Source organism: Oryctolagus cuniculus, chromosome 14 (assembly GCF_964237555.1).
Source record: "Oryctolagus cuniculus chromosome 14, mOryCun1.1, whole genome shotgun sequence".
NCBI lineage: Eukaryota > Metazoa > Chordata > Mammalia > Lagomorpha > Leporidae > Oryctolagus > Oryctolagus cuniculus.
The window spans coordinates 45330395-45342229 of NC_091445.1; the positions used below are offsets into that span (position 1 = coordinate 45330395).

The following is an 11835-nucleotide window of genomic DNA, read 5'->3' on the forward strand; positions in this document are numbered from 1 at the left end:
GAGCCTACAAGAACACAAAATTGTAATCATTTCTTCAGCTTTTCATTTCTTCACTCATTCAACAAATATTTGCTGAGCAGCCACTCTGTGTCAAGCCGTGTTCACAGCGTTTGTTTCCTGGAGTGAATTTGCAAATACAGGTACCTGTTCCTGTGGATCTTAGATTACAGATGAGAGAGAAAAACAAACAAACAATGACCCAGGAAACTATGCAGTCAGTGACAATATGATATATGCTCATAGAGATCAGGAGAGAAAGATCAAGATTTAGTGACTGTTTAAAATTGTGTGGCCTGGGGCCAGTGTTGTGGCATAGCAGGTTAAGCTGCTGCCCATGATGCCAGCATCCCGCATGGGTGCTGGCTCAAGTCCCAGCTGCTCCACTTCCAATCCAGCTCCCTGCTAATGGCCTGGGAAAGCAGCGGAAGATGGCCCCAGTGCTTGGGCCCCTGAACCTAAGCAAATGAGAGACCTGGAAAAAGTTTCTGGATTCTAGCTTTGGCCTGGCCCAGCTCCTGCCAGCCATTAAGGGACTGAATCATCAGATGAAAGATCTCTCTCTCCCCCTCTCTGTAACTCTTTCAAATAAGTAAATCTTTTTTAAAAATTGTGTGGCCAGAGGAGTCTTCTCCAAGGAGATAATATTTCAATTAAGCGAGTATTCATGGCCATAAGTAGCAGCCATGTGAAGATCTGGGAGGGAGAATATTCCAAGCAGAGTGGCCTAAGCACGGAAGAAGGACTATCTGGCTGGTGGCTGTTGAGGGCAGAAGGCATGACATGAAATTGGAAATGTAGGCAGAGGCTTATCCTGATTGCCATAGGAAGTTTTCCAGGGTTTTAAGAAGAAGTAATGATATCAAATTTAAATGTTTAAAAGACTGCATTGCCACTATGCAGAGTATGAGTAACAAAGAATGAAAGCAGAAAGGCAAGTTAAGAAACAATCACAGTAGACAAAATAAATGCTGACAATGGTTTGAATGAGGTCAACAATAAAAGCAACGGTGAGAAGTTGTCAGATTCAGGATATGTCTATAGACATGCCCTCAATAGGTATTGCTTATGATCTGTGGATAGGAAGGTGCTGAGAGGAAAAAAGAAATTGTGAATATTTTGATGGAGGAATTAAGTTGATAATGATACATTAACCAGGATGGAAATACCAGGGAAGAACAAATTTTATGATAGTATGCAGAGAAATATGAGTTCTCTCTGATCATCTTAACAGGTATACAGTATATCTAAATGGCCATTGTATAGATATGATATCCTAGCACTTAGGAAGGTACTGGTCCACAGATAATTATGTGGACATTAAATCCATGGAGTTGATGATCTACAGTAGTATCTATAACCAAGGAGAGAGGCTCATTCCCTAGGTCAGTCTGATGATTTGTTGTCTGAGAAGGAAAGGTTTACTAAATAGGAGTCAGACCAGGAAAGAGTGGTATCACAGAAGCCAGGAGGAGAAAGTTTTCCAAGAAAGATGAAGTGGTCACCTGAAATGTCACATATGTTAAAAGACAAAAGTAACTATTGGACTTGGCAATATGACAGTCATCAATGACCTTTAAAAGTAGTATCTGTGGAGAGGTGAAGATGACAGCATCATAAGTATGAGTTTAATTCTAAAGGTAAAGTGCGGGCTGGTGTCACGGCTCACTTGGCTAGTCCTCCGCCTGCAACGCCGGCACCCCAGGTTCTAGTCCTGGTTGGGGCATCAGATTCTGTCCCGATTGCTCCTCTTCCTGTCTAGCTCTCTGCTGTGGCCCGGGAAGGCAGTGGAGGATGGCCCAAGTGCTTGGGCCCTGCAACCTCATGGGAGACCAGGAGGAAGCACCTGGCTCCTGGCTTCGGATTGGCTCAGCGCGCCAGCCGTAGCGGCCATTTCGGGGGTGAACCAACAGAAAAGGAAGACCTTTCTCTCTTTCTCTAACTCTGCCTGTTAAAAAAAAAAAAGGTGAAGTGTGAACAATCGTTGAAGATGCTCATCAACTAGCAACCATTGGAAATGGCAGGGGAATAGAAGGGAACAGGCAACTGGAGATAGATGCACATCTTAAGACAGGAGATACTGGAATGTTTGTTGCTGGTGGGAATTATCTGGCAGGGAGAGAGAAAATGATGCAAGAGTTTCGTGGTACAGACTGCATAAGAACTAGAAAGTATTGGGATATAGGATATAAGAAGAGAGTGGCACTCAATACCATCATGAACCTGAACACACAGTAACAAAAAGGAAGTCAGGAAATATGAGTAGAGACAGAGATAAGCTGATAGATTTGGTGGAGCAGAATTCCCATCTGGTTGTTTCTATTAGACTTATGATAAAAGGCCATCTGATGAGGGGAAAGAAAGAGCATATGAAGACAGAGCAAGTAGGGTAAAATAGACATTTTGGACGATGAGAAACTGAAAATGCTAGGAAAATGCAATGAGATTATGGATGTTGGTTATTGAGAATTATTGAGTGATCAATAAAATTCATTTAGGGTATGATTAATCAGTATCACTGTATGTTTAACTCTAGCAGTGTGTAGCTGTTGGAACTTTGCAAGACAATAAGAAATAGTTGGGTTGGACCTACAATAGAGATTGGCAGATAAGGGCAGCATAGAGAGGAGTTTCCAATAGTGTAAATATAATGAAGGTTCTGGAATTAAAGGTGGATGAAAAGGGAAGTGATGGCATGAGGCTTTCAGTTGATCACAAAATTCTTTGCAATCAGGGGGAAGAATTGAGTTGGAAAAATTGCTCAAGTAGAAGCATAGGGTAGGCAGGCTAAAAGGATAGGAGTGAGAGTCAGAAGTTTATGTGTAATGTCCAAATTATTCAGTAGTCCCTTTATTAATGACTATGTCAAGGATAACCATGAGAATGGATTTATGAAAAAGATGATGGTAAAGTAATGGATATGACAGGTTGAAAACTGAGAAGCCAAGATGTGGAATGGATTCAATCATTAACATCATTTAGAATGGTGAAGTGTTGAGACAAAGAAATGGTTTTGAGCTAAATTGATAAATTCATGAACCAAAAGGGGATGCCACAAGGTATTGGTTGAAGGCGGCAATTAGGAGAGATGGTAGATAGTCTAGTCTGGTGGCAGAGATACAAGAGAGCTAGGGGTTTGGAAGATAAGGGAAGAGAAATTGCTTGGAAGTGGCAACTAAGAAAAAGGAAGATACATTTCCCTACTGCTAGACTCTATGGGTTTTAGGAGATGAATGAATAATGTTTACATACAACTGTATCACTTTCCTGGGGTTATACTAACGTAAGTACCATATACTGTATAACTTGATATAACAAATTTATTATCTCATGGCTCTGGAATCCGTAACCAAAATGAAGTTGTCAATAGGGTTAGTTCCATTTGGAGGCATTGAAGGAAACTTCCATGTGTCTGTCCTGGCTGCTGGTGGCTGCCATTGACCCTTGGTTGGGAGCTGTATCACTAGACTTCCAGGCCCCATCTTCACATGGCTGTCTTCCCCCTGTGTGTGTCTGGATCTCTGTCTCTCTCTCCCTATATTAATAATTCATGGGAATAAGGGCCCACCCTTACATAAAATAACCTCATCTTAACTACATCTGCAAATACCCTATTTCCAAATAAGTTCACATTCACAAGTTCTGGGTGTCAGGAACTTTAGGAAGACAATGTTCAAGTCAGTATAGCAGCCAAGAGGTCTGGATAGGTCTCCTGGGAGCAATCTCTTGAGTGACCAGAAACACTTAGCAGGGCCTCTGGCAAGGTACTGCCTCAGACTCATGAGGCTGAGAACTGCCTCTTGTTCTTTGAAGACATCATGGCACTGTGGCAGTAAGATGTATTAAGTTCATAGAGATGCTAGCTTTCAGCCCTACTATTGGACTTGTGACTTGAGCAACAGCACAGGTGAATATAAAGGAAATGGGACACATCTAAGTTGGGTTTACCTCTCAACTGCAAGAGGAAACAGGCAGCACCAACTAGTATGTGGACTAAGGTGTATCTCCTACCCCATTCTTATTCTGTAGCTCTAAATCCCAATGTCACTATGTTTGGAGATAGAGCTTTCAGGGGTGTAATCAAGATTTAATGAGAGCTGAGGTTGGAGGCTTCAACTGATAGAAAGTTTCCTCATAAAGAGAGGAAGAAATGCCAGAAAGTTGTCTGTCCATGCAGTCAGAGGAAATGCCACTGGAGGTCACGGCGAGAAGATGATTATCTGCAAGCCAGAAAGGTTTATCCAGAGAGCAACTCATGTGGCATATTAACTTGGAATTCCAGCCCCAGGGCTATGAGAAAATTAATACTTGCTCCTATTTTGATGCTGATCAATGTGTTTGAAAAACAGACAAGGGACAGAGAGAGGTCTCTCATCTGCTGGTTCACTCCTCAAGATGCCTTCAATAGCTGGAGCTAGGCCAGGCTGAAACCAAGAGCCAGGGAGTCCATCTTAATCTTCCACATGGGGGACAGGGACCCAACTACTCAAACCAAAGCTGCTATATCCCAGGCTGTGCATAAGTAGGAACCTAGAATCAGGGGCAGAATCAGGATTCAAACCCAGACACAGATACAGGATGGGGATGCCCCAGTGGCTGCTAAACCACCATACCAAAGGCCCACCCTACATAGATCTGCTGTTTAAGCCACACTGTGTGGCCTTTGTTACGGCAGCCTGAACAGACTAGAACAGCAAGGCTTCACTTCAGGGATAATAAATAGGGGCCAACTGCCCCACATAGATAAAGGGAAGGATCCAGAGAGTGTTGCTTCTTACAGAAACATCTCCATAGTCTTCACAACACAGTTTCTGATTTGATGCTAAAGGATTTTTTATTAAACAAATATTTATTGTGCACTTATGAGCAAGCCACTTAGTATCACTAAATTCCAGATCTCTGACAAGACCAGGTAGAAATTAATGGACTTCGGTCTGGTGCCAAAGAGAGTGACTTTGTCAAGTCACCGAGTGTTTCACCACTCCCGTCCATTGAAGGGAAATAAAGCTCACTTGCACATCATGATTCCAAAGAAATGAAAAAGGAACCTGTGCTGTGAAAGTAATATATTAACCAGTTCCAAACACTGGGGAAAATATTTGTTTTTTATAACTAATATCAATATTCTGAGTCTTGATCTCTAGCTACAAGAACTGAAATTATCTCATCTTTGCCCTTAGATCTTCCACTTCTCACTTCATGTTCGATTCCTGCTATCCCAACTTTTTCCTATTTGGTTGCCACATGGGAAATTATCTTGGCCCTTGATAAGTTTAAGAAATTTAGGAAGCTCCTTGTAGTCTGATTTCACAATTTATATTCATTTTAAACTATTCCTGGATGGTTTCCCTGAATGAGCACACAAATAGAAACCAAGGAGTCCGTTTGAATGTCTGGCCTGGCTGAACATCTTTATTAAGAATCTGAAAGAATGTGAAAATGCTGCAGCAGTGAAATCTGATTCTAAGTTGGGAGATGCTGTAATGATAGAGGAATAAACTGGAGAGAAAACCACATTGTAACTGAAATTCAATGCAGCAAGTTGTAATCAAATATATCTGAGAACAAAAAAAAATTCAAATCTTGGACTGCCAATGAATGAATGAAATCAGTCAAATATTAATGTCCGAAAAGGCCTGAGGGTGATGACAGAGTTAATTGTGCATGTTAGCAGAACTGAGATGAGTTAGACAATGATCAATGCTATTTTGTACAGCAAGGAAAGAGGCACTGCAGGGAAGGAAATGTAAAAGACTGGGGAGATGGCATCTAGAATGCAGCATTGTATCAGAAGTGTCATCACTCAAAAACTCCCTCAATTACAGGGAAGTTAAAGGTATATATCAAGGAACCAGTAGAAGGACAGGATTGAATTGGCAAAAGAAGTTGAAAGTAGGATCAAAGCAGATAAATAGGACCTGGCAGCTTTAGCAATTATGAAAGGCTACAAAAAGCCATGAAGCAGAGTTGGCAGGAACTTCAATATCAGACTGGTTTTTAGTCTCCCATTCTGCCTCTTATTAGTTGTTTGACCTTGGGTAAGCAATGCAACTCTAGGCCTCAGCTTTTTTTTTTTTTTAATCTGAAAATGTGGGAAAGCCTGTATCTGAGCGTTGAGGAAATGACTGAGAGAGAGCACACTAAGAAATTCGTGCAGTCCCTGGTACACAGATCCTCAGTAAATGTTAACTACAACAAATAACAATCATAATCCACACATAACTGGAAAGGGTTTCTTTATGTTAAAGGACCCACATTTTTGTTAAAATTTTTTTCAACTTCCAGTGTCACCTACCTCTCGAGCAGCCTCCCTGTTAGCAGAGTGTTAATTCTAACTAGCTCCCTGCCCCTATTACTTTCTCCACCACATAATTCCACCATCTGTCCTCCCATCTCTTCTTAATCAAAAGAGCCCTAATAGGCAGTCCTGGATTCAGTTTTTTTTTTTTTTTAACTAAGAGAATATGGAATGGAGAGCCAGATGGTAAATTTGAACATATCTAGGACAATTACTTTATTTAGCTACAAAAACAAACAAACAAAATTAAACAGTGGCTTCTCCTTTATGAGATTGGTGTCCCTGGCCAGATATCTCCTTGAACTTACTTAGGTGAACTTATTTAGGTGCTCCTCATATGTAGCACACATCATCTCAGACCATGTCTACCATAGTGAGAGTGTGCTTTGGTTGTGCCATTTTTAAGTCTCCATCATCATGTAGTAACTTCCCAATGCCTGTGTCAGGTCTTCTGTGATTTTTGGGCTACAGGGGAATGGGGATATTTTTTTAAAGGTAAGTGTGTTCAAAGGGAATTTCATGTGGACTAAAGGATGCAGAAGTATACCAAACATGAAGATCTCCCCAGAATGATGTAAAAAGTCAGGTTAAATAGAGCTTCCTCCTTCCTGAGGTTTACTCACTGATTTACATACTTTCTAGGGGACACGGGAGTGTGTGTCCCCACAAAGGTCTTTTCCTGAGGTTGGAAATCAGGCTAGCCTGCGATACTGTAGAGCTCCTAGTTTTCATTAACAGACTGGACACATACCTTTTTCAACTGAAAACGTGTTCCAGCAGCTTGATCAATCTGATAAGACTAAAATACAAAACCATTCTGGTTCCAAAGACTATTTTCTGAGAAAAGAAATGAGTAACATAATACTTCTAGTCATTGTAAAGACATAGCAATTTCCTTTTCCAAATTGAACATTTTTTGAAGAGTACATAAAAACTACCAAGCAGATTCTGGCAGACATTACTTTGAGATAATAGATCAATCATCCTCACCCTTTCCACATCATCTTGTTTTTAATGCCATTGAAATGATCTGCTGTATTTAGGCTATTTCCACTGAGGCCTCAAATTATACTTCATAAATATAAATAATATAAATAACATACTTTATAGATAATTGTTGAAAAGCTTTAGTTTCAAAAAAAAAACTAGCTTGACAATCTCTCACTTCTCCTTTTAACACCTGACTCCACATAACAGCAGAGAAAAGTTTTAACATTTATAGTATCTTTTAAAGGGAAGAAGCAGCACTCAACATTTCTACAAATATAAGCACCCAAAAATATACATGGTTTTACTTTGGAATTCAGTGATTTATTGTTTACAGAAATATTTTCCCTGCATAATAGTTAATAGAATCTATGCATGTATCATTAAACCATCTAGGTCTAGACCTGCAACTGAAAGGTAATTCATTTTAGTTCTGTTTCAGATTAATGTTTTCCTAGCTCTTTGAAACAGCCATGACAGAATGCCAATTTCCTTGCATTTATATGCTATGTATTGGAATCAAATAGACAATTATAAAGGGCATATTGAATTGTTTTCAGTCTGAGACATGGAGTTCCTTCACCGCTTTTGGTGGGTTGAAGCAATAAACAAAATGCGGGACACCTCACACAGATGTTCTAACACATCTCACCTGCTCTCCAGGTGTGGCAAACACACCCACACCTAGGTTAGTTGTCTCTGTTGATCAGTCTTCAGTTGTGGGTAAATAAATTTGCTTTGAGAATTGCATGATCAACTTGCCTCTTTGGATGGAGGAAAACTATTATAAAGAGAATAAAAATTCATTTCCATTTCTGCACAGTACTTCTCTAAGGTCTGTGTCTATCAAGTGCTTTGATTAGAAAAGAATAATTCTTGATTTTTCCTATACAAATATTACAAAAATATTCTGTTCTGTACTTCTTTGGTGAAGAAAAAAAAATTACTTGAAAGAAAATAACGAACTATTTTAAAATAGGCTTCCCTTTGTCTCCATAATGCCTTAGGTGATTTCATCCCCACATGAGCAGCAAGAAGACAGTGCCTCTCCCATTTACCTCCTCGTGATCATGTTGAGACAACTGGAAACATTTACCACCTTTGGCCTGTACCAATATTTGTTATTATGCCTTGATGATTGAATCACACATTTCCTGCTGCATCAAGGTTATCCAGATATCTGGAGCAAATGCCACTTTGTGGTAGGCAAAGCCAAGCTTTCTACATTAGATCCACTAGCACAACATTAAGCGTCTGCTAACTCAGGAATACGCTTCCCTTCTCAGATTAAAATGTCTGATAGAGACATTCGTATATTTCCATTTGCCAATTATTGCCCATGACTTGAAAGACTATTCTGCCAAAATTTCCTTGGTCACTGGAGAGAAAGGATGGAAATCGAGCCTCTGTTATAGGCAACAGAAAATGGGCTCCTTATTTATACCACTAAGCCACTCCTGCTTCCAAATACTCAGTTTGTAGTTGATACATTGTCCTGATTTAAATGCTTTTACATCCTGAATGGTATGCTGCTTTCAAAACAGTTAAAAAGTACTTAAGCACCTGGGATTCTGTTCCACAAGAAGGGAAATTAAGGAGATAAAGGGAAGAGGAAAAAAATTAGTCCTCAATGTGTTTAAAGCTTGAGAGTTGAGGGTGGTGAAGCATGAGATGAAGAAAGAAAATGTCAAACAAACGTTGTAATTCAGAACCAAAATCACAAGGAACTGGAAACTCTCAGAGCAAGAATTCTGGGTTTTTCCAGGATGTCTAAACCTGTCCTGCATGCTTCTACCTACCAATGCAAGTCTCAAGATCTCACACCATTCTGCTGAATCCAAAGGGATAATGAGGAGACCTAAGAATCTGCCTGTTAGCCACATCCTGAGGGTATGCATGTATGAAGTCCAGTGCACCCAAAGATAGGCAGCCTGGTCTGACCTGATCCTTAACTATCTTGATGATTTTCAATTTGTCAAATAACAAAATCAGGTAGCCCCAGCTGTCCCAACAAGGTCACTGGAAAGTACATTGGAGAGGCACTGTGTTGCTCATTAAATCATCCAAGTCATTATGGAGAGAAAGCAAAGCCTAGATATTACAAGAAGTCTATTATTTTCTGTTATATAATTGGCATTCATTTCCTAACCAAAGAAGTCCAAACGATACTTTCAAAACAGTATTTTATGGGTGCCAGGTTCTAGTACCGGTTGCTCCTATTCCAGTCCAGCTCTCTGCTGTGGCCCAGGGGGGCAATGGAGGATGGCCCAAGTGCTTGGGCCCCTGCATCCGCATGGGAGACCAGGAATAAACACTTGGCTCTTGGCTTCGGATTGGTGCAGTGCCGGCCATAGCGGCCATTTGGGGAGTGAACCAACAGAAGGAAGACCTTTCTCTCTGTTTCTCTGTCTATAACTCTACCTGTCGAATAAAAAAAAAACAGTATTTTTTTCTAACATTTGTATGGGAGAAATCAACCAGTTATCAAAATCCTTCCAAGAATAAAACCCTTTGCCTGGGAGCATCCTCATCAATCTCTCTCCTCTCTTACTGGAACAGCCTTCTGACAGATCTGTGTTTCTAGTCTTTTCCAAACAGTAACCACCCCTTTCCCAAAGAGTAACTTGACAGAGCTGTTTTTTTTTTTAATGGGAAGAAGTTTCTACTACTTCCCTTCCAAAAACTCTCAGTGACTTTCTAAAACACTCAGTGAAATTCACAATGCTTCTCCTAGCTGCACAGCAACACAGGGTTTAACCCCTGCTCACCTGACCTCTCCAAATTCCACTCAGACCATTCTCCTCCTTGCTATCTGTTCTTTATGTTCCTGACTCAGAAACCTTCTTTCAGATCCTCAAACACAACCGATTCTTCCAGCCAGGCTCTTAACTGGTTTATTGAACTAGTTAAATCTGGTAAGAGCTTGGTTCCTTCTCCCATGCCTGTTCTGAAAGATACTGGGCAAACCTCCCTTCACCCCTCCTGTAGGCTCTCTTAGGCAGTGCTCTTAGCTCTCTGCTCATTTTCCAAATAAAAAATGGGGCCTCATCCCCAATGAAAAGTGTGTCCACTTCCCCAGCTGAGATCTGGCCCTGTGCTCAGGAGCCAACAGGAGGAGGCAACTCAGGCCGCCTACACTCCTACTTCTGGCTTCCTCCCCTCCAGCATTTGACTCCTCTTGGTTGTGGGCAGAGTGGGGAGAGACTGGCACAAATTTGCCATGACTGGTTTATAACAGAGGTACTTGAATTGTCTTTCACTTTCAAATGCCCTCTGTGGTGACTGACATTCAAACACTAGCTCTACCTTGTAGGGTGCACCATGCATTCCTCAGAGACATCCCCACCCCTGCCACTAATACAGTGGCTACATTGCACTTTCCCCCGATGTGAGCAATTCATCTCTGGCCCTCTAGCCAGCCCCAGCTTCACAGCTCACCCAACCCATTGGACATCTTTGAGGTCTGCTCCCTTAGCAACCAGCCTCAGGCTATGTTCGCCTCCATAGTGCCCTCTTGGCCATCAGACACTACCACACCTGTGTCTCACAGGCACCTGGCGGTGCAGGTGTCTTTTACTGCAGCTCTCTTCTCAGGCTGCCATCCTACCATTTCTCCAGTCAGCTTCCTATCTTTAGACTTCTCCAACAAAAAGGTGGGCAAGAACCTCTTGGTCACCCACATCCTAGATTCTTTAAGAACTGACCCTTCCACTCTTGCTGATAGCAAAGGGAGTCAGATCTCAGAGCTCCCGTAAGCAAGCTCTCAAAGAAGGAGTAAGAGCCCAGTCTCCATGTCTTGTAACCCTCCTCCCTGCAAATATCCTGCCCATGACTTAGAGGAAGGATCAAGGTCTTCCTCCAGGACAGGAAGTGGAAGTACTGCACTTTATTCCCTACGAGCAGACTTGCAGGCTTGCTGCACACAGTGACAATGCAGCCATTTCATGTGAGTATGACTTACACGAGCACCCTGCCCACCTGCTGGCAAATTCCATACGCAGCATTTCCAGAGCATCTCTTCAGAATCTGGGGACACTTTACCACCTAGTGCTTTCAATTTCAAGGAGTTAGTTAAACCTTAAGGGAAAGTCTTGTTCCTTAATCATCCATTTCTACATATTGTTTTAAAAACACCTCCAAAAGTAGTCGCTTAACAAGTTATACTTTCTTACAGCTCTGAGTTGATGAGCTCAGCTGGATGGTTCTCCTCTTCCATGGGTTGCATTGACTTACTTGGTTTTCTTTAGCTAGGGTGGGCTAAAATGGTCAGGAAGAGTTCACACACATCTCTGGCATTTATATGTTGCTCCATGTAGCAGCTCCCTGTAGCTTGGGTTTCCTGACAGAACGGCAATTTTAGAGGAGTTGAACTTTTTAAAAGGAAGCTGGCTAGAAAGAGGGAAAACAGAAGCTGCCAGGCCTCCTAAATGATAGGCCTAGAACTGTTGTAGCTCCCCACCTGCCAAAGCCATTTGTAACCCCAGTCTAGATCCAAGTGAAGGATAGAGAGACCGCATCTCTTCATAGGGCAAATACAGGAAGGCAAAGAATTG

General features: G+C 41.5%; 1 long non-coding RNA gene across 1 annotated transcript; it reads right to left on the bottom strand.

Annotated features, from left to right (window-relative positions):
• Positions 1 to 2312: 2312 nt before the first annotated feature.
• LOC138845251 (uncharacterized) lies at positions 2313 to 11255 on the bottom strand. Its single transcript, XR_011382140.1, has 3 exons — positions 10820 to 11255; positions 7935 to 8063; positions 2313 to 7132 (listed from the first exon to the last, which is right to left on the bottom strand). It is a non-coding gene; the product is annotated as an uncharacterized lncRNA (long non-coding RNA).
• Between the last annotated feature and the right edge of the window lie 580 nt (positions 11256 to 11835).